The 13,744-nt window shown below is 40.5% G+C and overlaps 1 pseudogene; it reads left to right on the top strand.

Moving 5' to 3' along the window:
* The first annotated feature begins 7,174 nt into the window (after nucleotides 1–7,174).
* On the top strand, nucleotides 7,175–7,659 carry LOC143405751 (derlin-2 pseudogene; annotated as a pseudogene).
* Nucleotides 7,660–13,744: the final 6,085 nt, after the last annotated feature.

Genomic DNA, 13,744 nt, shown 5'->3' with positions numbered 1-13,744 from the left:
ATAATGATATATCACCTCACTTAGGGGAATGACTATTCTCAAAGACACAAAAGATAACAAGTATCAGTAAGGATGTGGAGAAAAGGGAAGGAACATTGCACATCGTTGGTGGGAATGTCAATTACTATAGCCCATATGGAAAACACTATGGAGGTTCATTTAAAAATTAAAAATAGATCTATACATGATTAAGCAATCCTATTCCTGGGTATATGTCCAAAGGAACTGAAATCAATACATCAAAGAGACATCTGCACTCCTGTGCACATTGCCGCAGCACTTCACAGTAGCCAGGAAATAGAAACAACTTAAGTGTCTGTCAACTGATGAATAAGAAAAGGTGATACACATACACAATGGAATACTATTTAGCCATACAAGAGAATAAGATCCTGTTGTTTACAATAACATAGAAAGAACTGTAAATTGTTTTGTTAAGTGAAATAAGCCAGGCAGAGAAAGACAAGTACCATGTGATATCACTCATATGCGGAATCTAAGGAAGTTGATTTCACAGAAGTTGGGAATCAAATGGTCTTTACCAGAAACTGGGGAAATAGGGAGTAAGGTGAAAGGTTGATCAATGGCTACTAAGTTGCAGTTGGAATGAGATGTTTTAGTGTGCTATTTCAGATTAGGGTACCTATAGATAGTATTTACTGTATGCATATTTGAGGGAATAGATATATTTAACCTGATTATGTTATTGAACCAGGCCCACTTCACCCATCATACACTTGGCTAAACACTGAACCAGTGAGTTTTGCAAAAGAGAGATTATTCACAAAATGGCTCAAGTATTGGGTTTACTGGTGTTTATGGGCTAAAGAGTTAGTGTGGGATAAGGCGTACAGAAAAGTGACAGGATGTAAGGCAAAGTGAAATGCATATATAAGCAAACTTCATGGCTCTTCACAGAGCTCATGTTCAGAAAATGGCAGTGTGAGCATGCTCCTAGGGTTGAATTTTTGCCCTCTGACAACAAAAGTCATCCATTGCTGGGGACGTTGCTCAGTGATGGAGTGCCTCTGAGTTCAATCCCTGGTAACCTCCCCCCTCCAAAAAAAAAAAGTTATCCATTGTACACTTTCACAGGCCCCAGTGAAGGATTGTTGGTTTCAACAGGTTTGAGCTAACTCCAAGTTCCTGAAAAACAATTTAGACAACTGTTAACATTGTGACCTACATGCCAGAGGTGTTATTTATAGCAAAGCTAATGGTAATATGTTGCTCAGCTATGTGACATCTAAAATTTGTGATAAAAGCTAGTAACTAAAAGCAAGTGAAGTTAGAGGGTTTATTCAGGCTTTCTCTTGATTTCATTTGCACAATATATACATGTATCAATCACAACATCACATGGTACCCCATTAAGATGTAGAATTTCTGGTTTTGTATCAGTTAAAAGTTAAGTTTAAAAAGATAGTAAAGAAATTGAAAATTACTGTTTTCATCTTTAAAAAATTAGCACTAGTGTATTTGGTAACCCCTGTATCATTTTGCAACTGAGGGCTACCTCTCAATTTCTTAGGCTTATTTTGTGTTTTGTGTAATTATGTTGGCATTAAATAACACCATTTCAATCATCACAGGCTGATGAGAAAAAACAGAAGTAGACTAAATATGTAAATGAAACATTCTTGTCAAGTGAAGGCAGAGTAGACACCATTTGTGCATGGCAGAAATAATTATTTTTCAGAAAAGTAGTTTGAATAGAGAATACTGATGACAAAATCGAGTCATCACAGCACAAGATGGTACATATTACAACGGAAAGACATCATGTATCAAGGTGATAGGTATGATGTGATAATTGAATGTATGAAAAATTCATACATTCAATTTGGTTTTAATGTACAGGCTATGGAAGCTTAAGAAGCCCATGCTCAAGACTTGGGATATAGTTTAGTGGTAGACTGCTTTCCAAGCATGTGCAAAATCCCTGGTTCAATTCCTGGTATACCAAAACAAACAAACAAACAAACAAACAAACAAACAAAAAAACCCAAAAAACCCCAAAAACCCAACATTCACTTTTTTCTTCTTTCCTTCCTTCCTTCCTTCTTTTCTTTTTTTTCTTTTTTTTTTTTTTTTTTTTTTTTTTTTGTGGTTCTGAAGTCAGAAAAAGTAATAAGTAGGTAGAAAGGAGACATAAAGGAAGGCCAAGGACATAAAATTTTAATTCAGAATTCCACATACTTTCGAGGCCTGTCACTCTCCAAGCCAGTCTCTTTCCCTGGCCTAGCAATTCCAAATTCCTAGGAAATCTGTAAATCCACCTTGTATAAGGTCCTTGTTTAGGATCTGGATGGCCATCTTAAGTGACAGCCGCCATTTTAAGGAAAAAGTTTTGCTTTCCCACCCACGAGCCTTTCTGAGGAAGGTTCATCATTCCCTCATACCAATCCAACCCTTAAACGCCAGCATCAGCACCCGCCAGCTCTGATTCCTGAGTCTGCCCTACAAAAAAATCCCAGAACCCAAGCAAGCCTTTTTTGCGTCTCTCTCTTGTAGAGTTCAGACAAATAAACTCTCATGTGTATCTTTGCCTGGTCTCCATCTTTCATTTCTCGCTTACCCGGCTCTCATTCCTTGCTTTTCCTTCACCTTGTGCACTGTTAATTAGTCCACCAATAAGTAGATTAAGCAGAGAGATATGATATTTTGAGAAACCTATAATTTAGGGGACTTTCCAGCAATAGCTATTGATCTGATCTATTGAGGATTGCATCCTCAACCTAAGCATCTTGAGGATGACCAGACCACCATAAACTGCCTTGAGATCACTAGACTGATGTCATCCTCTACATATCTGCCTATACCCATCCTTATCAAGTTTCCTTTAAAAGAGTTGGGCCTGTCATGGTGGCAAAGGCCTATAATCCCAGCAACTCAGAAGGATGAGGTAGGAGGATCACAAGTTTGAAGAGAGCCTGGGCAACTTAGCAAGACCCAGTTTCAAAAATAAAAGACATAAAGGGCTGGAGATGTAGCTTAGTGATACAGCACCCCTTCATTCAATCCCTAGTATAAGTGAATGAATGAATGAATAAATCAATATGGAAACCCCAAAAATGCATCTCTCACTCTGGAGATGCCCACGTTCTCCCTTGAATATATATCTACTTTCTTAAATAAGCCTTTGACTAATGCTTCTGAGTGGTACATGCTGAAATTCTTTTCTATCACATAAGCCAAGGACCCTGCTAGTCCTAAGTCAAGTTTCCCCTTCTCTTCAGGAACTCCTCAGAGCTTCTCTGGAGACACTTCTTCTGTGATATTGCTGGAGATGAACCCAGGGCTTGTGCATGTAAGGAAAACACTCTTAACACTGATGTAGTCCTCAGACAATATGATTGACATCTCTATTTCCAGACTTTGTTTTGTCTCCTCCCCCAAAAGAGGAAACTACTGTCCTCCCTTTGTAAGAGTGTTCCACTTTATGTTTTGAGTATAACCCTTGATGCTCTGCCACTGCAACTGATTTTAAAAATGGACATGTTTCTTTCTCTTCCTCTCTTCTTGCTCCTTCCTGATCTCAGGGGAAATAGGATTACCTTTCCTCCCCATCCTAGGCAGAGTTATCTGTCCTTGAGTACATACTTACCATAGGAATGAAGCAATCCAGACTTTGGGGATGGTACCAGAAGATCTCTGAAATGACTATCTCCCAAATGAACAAGTAAATTACATCTCCAGACGGAAAACACATGAAATGTAGCCTTTGAGTCACCTCTTTAAAAGCCCCTGTTCCTTCTTATGGGCAGAATCACAGCCTTTGGAACAGGAGTCCCCTGCATTTCTCCTTTGCTAGCAAAGCAATAAACCATTTTTCTTTTTTTTTCCAAAAACGTGTTCATGTTATTGGATTGGCATCCTGGACAAGGACCAAGCTCTCAGCAACACCTTAGCTTACCTCTGCTCCCTCCTCCCCTCTGCATTCTAGAGGAGGGTCTTCTACTGAGCAGATGAACTGGAAAAGATGCCCCCACGGTGGGTGAAACCCAGCTGGATTGGTGGAAGGCAGCAACTGGGGTGTGAGAGTGTAACAGGAAAGTTCTGTCCTCGTCCTTGATGACAATCCAATAACGAAGACAAGGTCTTGAGAGAAAGGAAAATGTTTTATTGTTTTGCTAGCAAAGAAGAAACACAGGAGAATCCTGTCCCAGAACCTGTGATTGTGCCCATCAGCAGGAACAGGGGGATTTTAAAGAGGTGATTCAGAGAAAATGACATTATGGAGGAGAGATCAGGAAGGAGAAGATCAAGGAAAAGAAGATCAGGGAGGAGAAAGTCAGGAAAAAAGAGGATCAGGGAGAAGGTTAGGAAAAAAAAGATGAGGGAAAAGAAAGGGGGAAAAGAGGGTTGGGAAAAAGAAAAAAAAATGTAAGTTTTAAAGTGACAAGGGGTGTAGTCAAAGCATCAAGTGAACCCTGCTACGAGAGGAGACCAAGCTTGGTGGTAGTAGCGTCTATGTGACCCTTGAACTGAGTGCTTATCTGTGGCACACAAACTCCTTAATCATACTAGGGACCTTCAATAGGACCCCTGAGGTGAAAAAGAAGGTAAAAATATTCTTAGTTAGAAAAGCAAGATCTATGTAATAAAGAGAAGAAAGAAAGAAAAATATTCTTAAGCATGGGGTGGGGTGGAAAGAGAGTTTGGAAGGATTTGGGAAATGAAGTGTAGAGTAGTTTGAGGCTGCCAGGGCACTTGCAGAGGCAAAATGCCAACTGTTTTTTGAAGTCATAAGTAAGATTCCCTCAGTGTCCTTCAGAAAGTCAGAGGAAAAGCTCAGATATCCTTTTTCTGTACTGAGAAGGGCCTGTTGTTCTGTGCTTCTGGATGAATGGGAGTCCTCAGGGTTGGGTCTTTTGATATTTCTTAGTGTGCCCACTGGTTCCTCTAATTATGACCTAATTAAATGAAGCACATGGAAATCTCTCAAGGACAGATACTAAATTGGGAGGTGTTATCCATACCTATTTTGAGAAAGAAACTCAAATAAAAAGGGGACCCTGCCCCCATCCAAATTGTTAGCGCTATAATTTTCTGAATTAGGAGAATTAACATTTGATTTCTTTCCTGCTCTGCCTGGAGGACTTATCAGAATAGAAAAGGAGGTGCATTAGTCTTAAGTGGTTAAGAGTCTTAGTCTTTAGGGTCACGATTCTCCCATTGCATTAGCTAAATGGAGTTTTATAGTGGTACTATCCTATAGAAAGACATCTATGCCAGGGAAGACATAGCTAGCTTCCAGGTAAAGTGCAATTAGCTCCGCATATAAAATATAATGGGTCTGGGCACATTTTAGGAGCACATGCTTATAATTCCAGCAACTAGGGAGGCTAAGGCAAAAGCATCTCAAGTTGGAGGCCAGCCTGAGCAAGTTATTGAGTCAGATGCTCATACTGTCAATGTTCCTCTCCATTGACACTGCTTATCCTACCAATTGTATTGTTAAAATAGTTTTTAATTGATGCTTCCAGGTGTTCACATTTGCCTATATCCACTCATTGAACATATCTGTTAAGTACTGCTGTGGGCTGCTCACTGTGTTAGATGCTGCAACAAGGAGCCCAAAGACACAGTGCAGAGTCTTTGCAGGGATTTTTTTGTTTTGTTTTGTTTTGTTTTTAACCAGAGATTGAACCCAGGGGCGCTTAAGGCTGCCTCTGAATTTGCAATCCTTTTGCCTCCGGGTTGGAAGTGACGCCTCGTCCAGCATTTGCAATTTTTTTTTTTAAATTTATTTTTCAGTTTTCGGTGGACATAACATCTTTATTTTATTTTTATGTGGTGCTGAGGATCGAACCCAGCGCATGCCAGGCGAGCGGTATTACTGCTTGAGCCACATCCCCAGCCCCAAGCATTTGCAATTTTTAACGAATGCATAGAGACCTTAAAGAGTTATCATGCAAATGATGGGTGTGGTAGGCTTTGAAATCTCAAGACAGAAGAAAGGAAAGTCTTTGGAGCTTAGACAAATTCCTCCTGAGTGGGGAGCCCTGTTGGTTTTCAGCCTGAGTCCCTGTTGGGGTTGAGGGGGAATGCACCCAGCAAAAGGCAAGCAGAAGGACAAAAATGTCCCAGCATAGGTCTGAGAGTGGCTGAGTGGTGCTCAGAAGGAAGAAAAGAACTTGCTTTTAGAGATGGGTGCAGTTGGGTGGGAAGAACTCAAGTGAGGTTTACCCTCAGTCTCAGATATAGAAGGGTCCTATAAACCTGGGAAAGGCTTGGGTCTTTACTCTAAAAGCACTTGAAAGTAGTTAGGAATTCTGATCTAGCAGTGAAAAAAGAAAAAAAAAAGAACTGGCTGCAGAAATGATTCATTTCAAGTGACAGGCAATCTTTGCGAAGTGTGCAATCTGATTATGTCACTCATTTAAAAATGTTTAGTGACTTCATGCTGCCAAAGGACATCAAACTTTTTTTTTTTTTTAAGTTAGGAAGAGAAGAGGTTGATTTAGCTTTGCTTATAGTTCTGGAGGCAGCATCCACCTGACTTTTGGAGAGGGCAAGTGCTGCTCCACCCATGGTGGAGAAGAGGAAAGAGACCTGGTTGTGTGCACAGGGTGTGACATTTAATCATGTCAAAAAGGCTTACAAGGCTTCCCGTGTATTTATTTCCTGTTCTTTTTCCAGGTTCATCTTTGATTCACTACTTCCCCTGCCCCCTCCATACTCTTTCCTGGCTCTAGCTTAGGGCTTTTCATACTTTTTGACCTCAACCCAGTGAATTCTTCTCAGTGTTTTACAGCATGATTCAGAATTTAGACACACACATACATACAATACATCAGATGAAACTGTTATAGAACAATGGAAGATGTACTGTCATATTTTCTTTTTTCCTTCCTAAAGAGGCAGCCTCCCTGTGCCAAAGGCATACTGGCAGAAGGAGAAGTCTTGGAATGTGGGGCTGTGGCTCAGTGGGGGAACCGCAGCCTTGGGCTGGGCACCTGCAGGTTGCACTGCCTAATATGTTTGCAGCCCCGCCAGCGTCTGCTGTGATGTTGAATTAATTACAACTTTTCTGTTGAACTTCAGTCTTGAGATAATTTTTAAACACTTTCAAATATGGAGTTTAATCGCCGATTTCTTATTTTTGGGGACCAGTTGCATTTGGATCTGTCATATAGCATAATTTTTTTCTACACCGTTACACTCTCGAATGCTAGAAGGCGGTTTTTTATGCGGTCAGGCAGCTGACTTTGTATTCATGTTCCTTTTTGGTGAATTTTTTAATGATATTTTGTGAGCTTAGTTTTCGGGGACTGTTTTACAATGAAAAACTGAGTGTCTGCATGAATGTCTTTGGCCTTCCCCACGGCCAGGCTCCCTTTCTGCCCTGCATACTCATGTTTTCCTTGGGGAAACTTCCTTGGGGAACTTGATCACTGTGGATCTCCGGGGTGTTACAGTTGGACACATGTATTTACCCTTGGAAGCCCTATTTCCCAATCATCCTGTTGAATAAGAATTCTGGAAGTACCATCTTTTTTGAGGACTATTTTTGATATATTAGATGAGGATCTAAATTAGAAACCACCACCTGAAGAGCAGCCAGGAGGCTTGTCCTGGGGTGAGGGGCAGCGTCCCAGAGGTCAAAGCAGCCCAGCCAATAACGACCAGACCAGGCTGGGAAGGTCTCAGTGAAATGCCCATTGAAATTATTTTATGCTTTGTTGCAAAAGTGTGGACACTTTTGACAGCTTGACAGATTTTAACTCTAGAGGCACTAAAGTGAAATGGTGCATTGACTAATCCAGCAGTTTGTGGATGGTTCCTCACTACACTGATACTGGAAGGGCAATCTCTTGGGGCCAAAAAACTGGAAAAAAAAAAAAATCAATATCCTGTCAAGCCTGACAAGTACATGAGTACTTGACTTAAGGCAGGAATTTTTTCTTCCTTTTCTTCAATACACCAGGCCCTGGTGTAAATGAAAGCTTCAATGAGCACAAAATAAAACTGAATTTCATCTCTCTTTCATTGTTTAAAAAAAAATGTGGATTCACACTGACCCCCTCTGCCCATTGGTTCTGTGATGAACCAGATTTCCTTCTGCTTCTGGAACTTTGCACATATGCTGTGCTTCCTTCTGAGCGAAGAACTCTCTCCTAACTTCAGAAGGTCTCAGGGAGTCTTTGCAGACTTATTAACTAACTCCAGCTCAGGCTCTCTTCCTAAGATTTTTCACTGCAGTCTATCTGCCTGTTCTTTTTTTAAATATTTATTTTTTAGTTATAGGTGGACACAATATCTTTATTTTATTTTTATGTGGTGCTGAGGATGGAACGCAGGGCCTCACGCATGCTAGGCAAGCGCTCTACCTCTGACCCACTACCCCATACCAATCTGCTTGTCCTTTCTGTTTTTTTTACAAGTATTGATTGCTAACCTACACATGTCAGGCTCTGTTCTAGGCATGGGAGCAAGGCTGCCTTCATAGGGCCTATTATGGTTTGGATGTGAGGTGTCCCCCAAAAGCTCATGTGTGAGACAATGCAAGAAGGTTCAGAGGAGAAATGATTGGATTGTGAGTATTAACCCAATCAGTGAACTGATCTCTGATGGGATTAATTGAGTGGTAACTCAAGGCTGGTAGGGTGTGGTTGGAGGAGGTGGGCATTGGGGGTGTGCCTTTGGGGTATATATTTTGTATATGGAGTCTCTTTCTCTGCTTTCTGATCATCATGTGAGCCATTTCCTTCTGCCACACTCTTTCACCATGATGTTCTGCCTCACCTCGAAGCTCTGAGGAACGGAGCTGGCTGTCTATGGACTGAGACTTCTGAAACCATGAGCCCTCAAATAAACTTTTCCTCTTCTAAAGTTGTTCTTGTTAGGTCTTTTCGTTACAGCAGGCGAAAAAAAAAAAAAAAAAAAAAGCTGACTAAAGCAATTTACTCCACACTCTACTCTTACATTGGCAGTTGTCCCCCACCTACCTCATAGCACTTGTCCACATAGTTTCTTATCCCAGCCAGACTGTCAGCTCCCAGAGGGCAAATACCTCTTCCCTTCAGTACCTGCAGCACATGTTATACTGCCTGTCACCTTGAACACACTAACAAATTCCTGTAGACTGAAGGAATGAATGAACAAAGGTGTTGCTTCCAATCTTGGTCCTCTAACACCTGGTTCCTATGTTAGATGCTACTATTGGTATTCCTTTGACAAGATTTCACTTGAATTTACTAATCAGAGACTTCAACTAAGAACTTGAAATCTACAAATCTTTCTCAAAGTGAGCAGAGGAACTTTAAAACATTTTTGAGGTGATCAACGACTTCAGTTGGAAATGAAAAAGGGCAGAGGAAGAAGATCCAGAGTTGAGAGCTCAAGGAAAGCAGAGAAGGAAAGCTTGTCTTATGTTTTTTTTTTAATTCTCTTAACCTTTAATTCACTGTATAATTTATTTACAAGAATTTTTGTAATACCCTAGAGGGCCTGGGGTAAAGCTTGGAGGTAGAGTGCTTGTCTACATGTGTGAAACCCTGGGTTCAAGTCCAAGAACAAAAAGGAAGAAGAAAAAAATTAGCCAGGTGTGGTAATACATGCACATAATCCCAGAAACTCAGGAGGCCGAGGCAGGAGGATCCCAATTTTGACATCAGTCTCAGCATCTTAGTGAGTCTCTAAGCAACTTAGACCTTGTCCTAAAAGAAAAAGTAAAGAGCTGGGGAATGTAGCTCAGTGATTAGCATTCCTGGATTCAATTCCTCATTTAAAATTTTTTTTTGTTTAAACTTAAATATAGAGTTATAGAATGGTATCTTCACATGTCATAATCATCGGTTGGGCATCATTTTCCCTGAGGAAACTAAATTTATTCAAAGAATTCTAGTATTTAGAGTTTTTTGTTTATTTCTGTAGCTGGTTTTAAGAATGTATAAGGTAACTAGTGGGTGTGGTGCACACCTGTTATCCTTGTGGCTCCAGAAGCTGAGGCAGGAGGGTCAAGTTTGAGACAAGGCTTGACAACTTAATAAGACCCTCAGCAACTTAGTGAGACCCTATCTTGGAAAACAAAAGGATGATGGGTATAGCTCAGAAGTAAAGCTCCTCCTCTTGGTTCAATTCCCAGTCCAATAAACAAACAAACAAACAAATAAATAAATAAGGTATGAGGTGATGTTCAGATACTTGAAATTTTGGTATACTTTAAAATACTTGTAAGGGTTAATAAAATACACGGCCTGTCTTATCTCTTACCTTTTACTGCCATCCTGTGGCCACTTTATTTTAAAAAACATTTGCAAAACCATGTTTTCGATTTTTATCACAGATTATAGTTGCAGATTTTATCAGTTCTCAGTTAACACAGATATACCACAATACACATATTTAGCAGAATTTTGCTTTATTAAAATGATCTACCATGCAGTAGTATCCAATCACCATGGAATATTAATTCCAAGTGAGATTTCACACACTTTTCAAAAGGACTCTCCTCTATCAGCTCCTTAGTTCTCATTCCCCCACCCCGCAGGGCTTTTCAGTGGGTGCTTAGGCAGTAGCAGTCCACTGTACCAGTTTTACCTGTGGACTTCCTTGGTTGTCCTTTTGCATTTGGAGCAGATGTGGATACTTTCTGCTGAAACTTCAGTGTGGATTTCCTTCTTGGATGTCCTCTCTTCTGATTTTCTAGACCTGTACTAAGTCCCAGGGCTTCAGTGGTGAGATGCCACATATAAGCAGGATCAGGCAGAGCATATGGCTCAGAATGTTCTCAGGTGTCTCCTTGCTGTGACCATCTGGGTTCAGCTCCTCAGGAGAAATGGGGTTCACAAGGCTGGGGTTTGAGAAGGCAAATAGTTTCAACTGGTTCCAAGGACTCCTTGTCCAGAGGTTGGCTTGACCTCTGTGACCAGGAGACTGACAGCAGACATTCAACAAGAGCAAACTTTGTTCATGATGTGCACCCAAGGCCATTAGGGTCTACTATCTGGTCTTGAGGGGAAATAAGAAGCCTGAGAAATAATAATGGAGAATACAGATGGAGCCCCTGATTTACATGCCCTGTCTTCTAAACCCTACATGCATAACACTCCATCTCACACTTCAAACTACACTACGAGCAGAGAACTTTATTATTCTCATTATGCAAGTTATAGAAAACCTTGAGTTTTAGAGTGGTGATACTCCTAAATTAAGGTTTGTCAGCTGAATTGAGAGGGTTTGTTGAACAAAGGAATAGGTGAATTAATGAATATGTCTTTGCTTTGAGGTCCAGTGTATGAGTTTTAGTTTGTGCCTCATCCTAAGTCATTTTGTAATAATATGACATCTTTGAACCTGCCAGATCTTATTTCTTTAATTTTTCTTATATGCCATTCAATATGATTTTCTTTTGTGGGAGAGTCAGCCTTCTTTCATTTACCATGGGCAATGTACCAATAGTAAAGTTATACTACATTTCTACTAAAAAAAAAAAAAAAAAAGAATACATCTTTGGTGTTTGCTGAAACCATACTTTAGTCATTCTGGGATAATGAGGGGCTCTTTCTAAGACAAATCTGTGTCTAAAAGTCATAGTAAAAGAAAATAATGAATTTATTTTTATGTACATTTATTTTCTACTTTTTGTTTGTGGGATTTTTAAATGTTGAATTTCCAACCAGGCAACTGTTAATATGATTGACTCTCGACCATAGTGAAAATCTGGCTGGTATGTCACCCTCATACATACCACATACACTGCTGTCCAGGATTGGATGGGCTTTCACATGTCCAAATGACATTTGGTCCTTTTTCTCGGATTATGCTTGCTGCCTCAAACATGTTGGAGACCACATGACCTTCCTTACTGGTTCTGCTTTTCAGAAGGACTTTTGACATTCTTTCAGCATAATTTGTTGAAATTTAGCTACATATTTTATTCTGAATTTTTATTATGCTGCTTTAAGTACTTTTCTACAAACGTTAGATTGTCTTACCCATGATGAAGCTTAGTTCACGGAGCTGAAGGAGGGTCACACATAATCAAAGAAAAAGTGGCCTTAGATGTCACAGTTGTGATGCATGATTTTTTTTTTCCCCAGTACTGGACATCAAACCTAGGGCCTTACCCATGCTAGGCAAACACTCTACCACTGAGCTACATCCCCAGCCCTGTGAAGCATGATTTTAACTACTTAACAATAAAAATAGTAATAATGATAAATATTTATGACATGCTTACTAGGCACTATTATAAATGCTTTCCATGTCTATCGCACTTAATTTCTACAACCCTTAAGGCTTTACTATTACTATCCTCAGTAATAGCACACACTTCATGAGCGGTAACAAAATAGGCCTGGAGAGATGAAACAGTTTGCCCCAAGTCACAGAGTTTGGAACCAGTGGTACTACTGTATTGGAAATAAATATTAATTGCTTTTGAAGTTTTGCATTTTACATCAAAGTTATTGAAGGCAAAAGGAAAAAGAAAAATAATCTTAGTCTCTTGCCTCCTTCTGTATCAGGTTTTGATCTGTTATGTGTAAGTTGAATCATTTTTCTCTACCAGATTCCCCCCCTGGCCACCAGCCTAACAAGAGACAATTGAAAGGGTGCTGACAGCATAAAAATGGCATAAAATCCACAGTTCGTGTCTACTTCCCATCTGTTGCAACTTCTGGATTCCAGTTCATTTTGGCTCTTTTCTTCATACACAGAGAGCTGGTTCCCCGCAGCCTCTAGGGGTGAGCTGCAGCTATGGGAGAGCTTTGTTCTTGCTCACAGCTCCATTTACACCTCTTGGTGCTGACTTTGTCACCCTGTTGCATCTGACTTTGGGACTTAGCTCCATCTCTGATTTATCAGTCTGCTCCTGGTTTTTACTTATGTACTTTTGTGGTGTCCAGATTGAATCCAGGGCCTCACATATGCCAGGCGGGCGCTCTCCCACTGAGCTGAACCTCCAGCTCTGCTCCTGACTTTTGCACATATGACTGGTGGCTCTGTCACCTGATTTTCAGCTCCACTTTAGAACCATCATCCTGGGAAAGGGTAATATTGTTTTTGGGGCAAGGACTCCAGAATCAAGTGTCTGGAATTGACTTCCCAGCTTTGCCGCTTGCCATCATTGGCCCTGGGCAAGTTGAATGAACTTTCTAAAAACTTGTTTCCTTATCTGTAAAATGGAAATGGGAATTGTGAGAGTACAATGTGGCAATCTATGTGGAACACTTGCAGTGCCTGACAGAGTGTAAGCATTCATTCATTCATTTATTCGACAAGTGTTCAGTTGAAAACCTTTTTTTTTAGGGTACCAAGGATTGAACCCAGGGGAACTCAACTACTGAGCCACGTCCCCAGCCATATTTTGTATTTTATTTAGAGACAGGGCCTCACTGAGTTGCTTAGAGTCTCACTGAATTGCTTAGAGTCTCGAAGTTGCTGAGGCTGGCTTTGAACTTGTGATCCTCCTGCCTTAGCTTCCTGAGGCGCTGGGATTATAGGTGTGTGCCACTGCACCCAACAAATATTTTGGTATTCTTTTTATTCTTGATGGTGCTGGGGATTGAACCCAGGACCTTGTGCATGCAGGGTAAGCACTCTACCAACTAAGCTATATCCCCACCCTCATTTGAGAGCTTATGTGCCAGGTACTGTTCTACTTCTGGAAGTACAGTGATGAACCAGAAAGGTATGCATCTTCATCTTGGTAGGGCTTCAAGTGTGCATATGCATGTGTGTGCTTGTGTGTGTGTGTGTGTGTGTGTGTGTGTGTGAACAGCAGAAAGTCAAT

Source organism: Callospermophilus lateralis, chromosome 8, assembly GCF_048772815.1.
Source record: "Callospermophilus lateralis isolate mCalLat2 chromosome 8, mCalLat2.hap1, whole genome shotgun sequence".
Classification (NCBI taxonomy): Eukaryota; Metazoa; Chordata; class Mammalia; order Rodentia; family Sciuridae; genus Callospermophilus; species Callospermophilus lateralis.
Note: the sequence above shows the minus strand (reverse complement) of the source record. Positions and strands in the feature narration are given on the sequence as shown.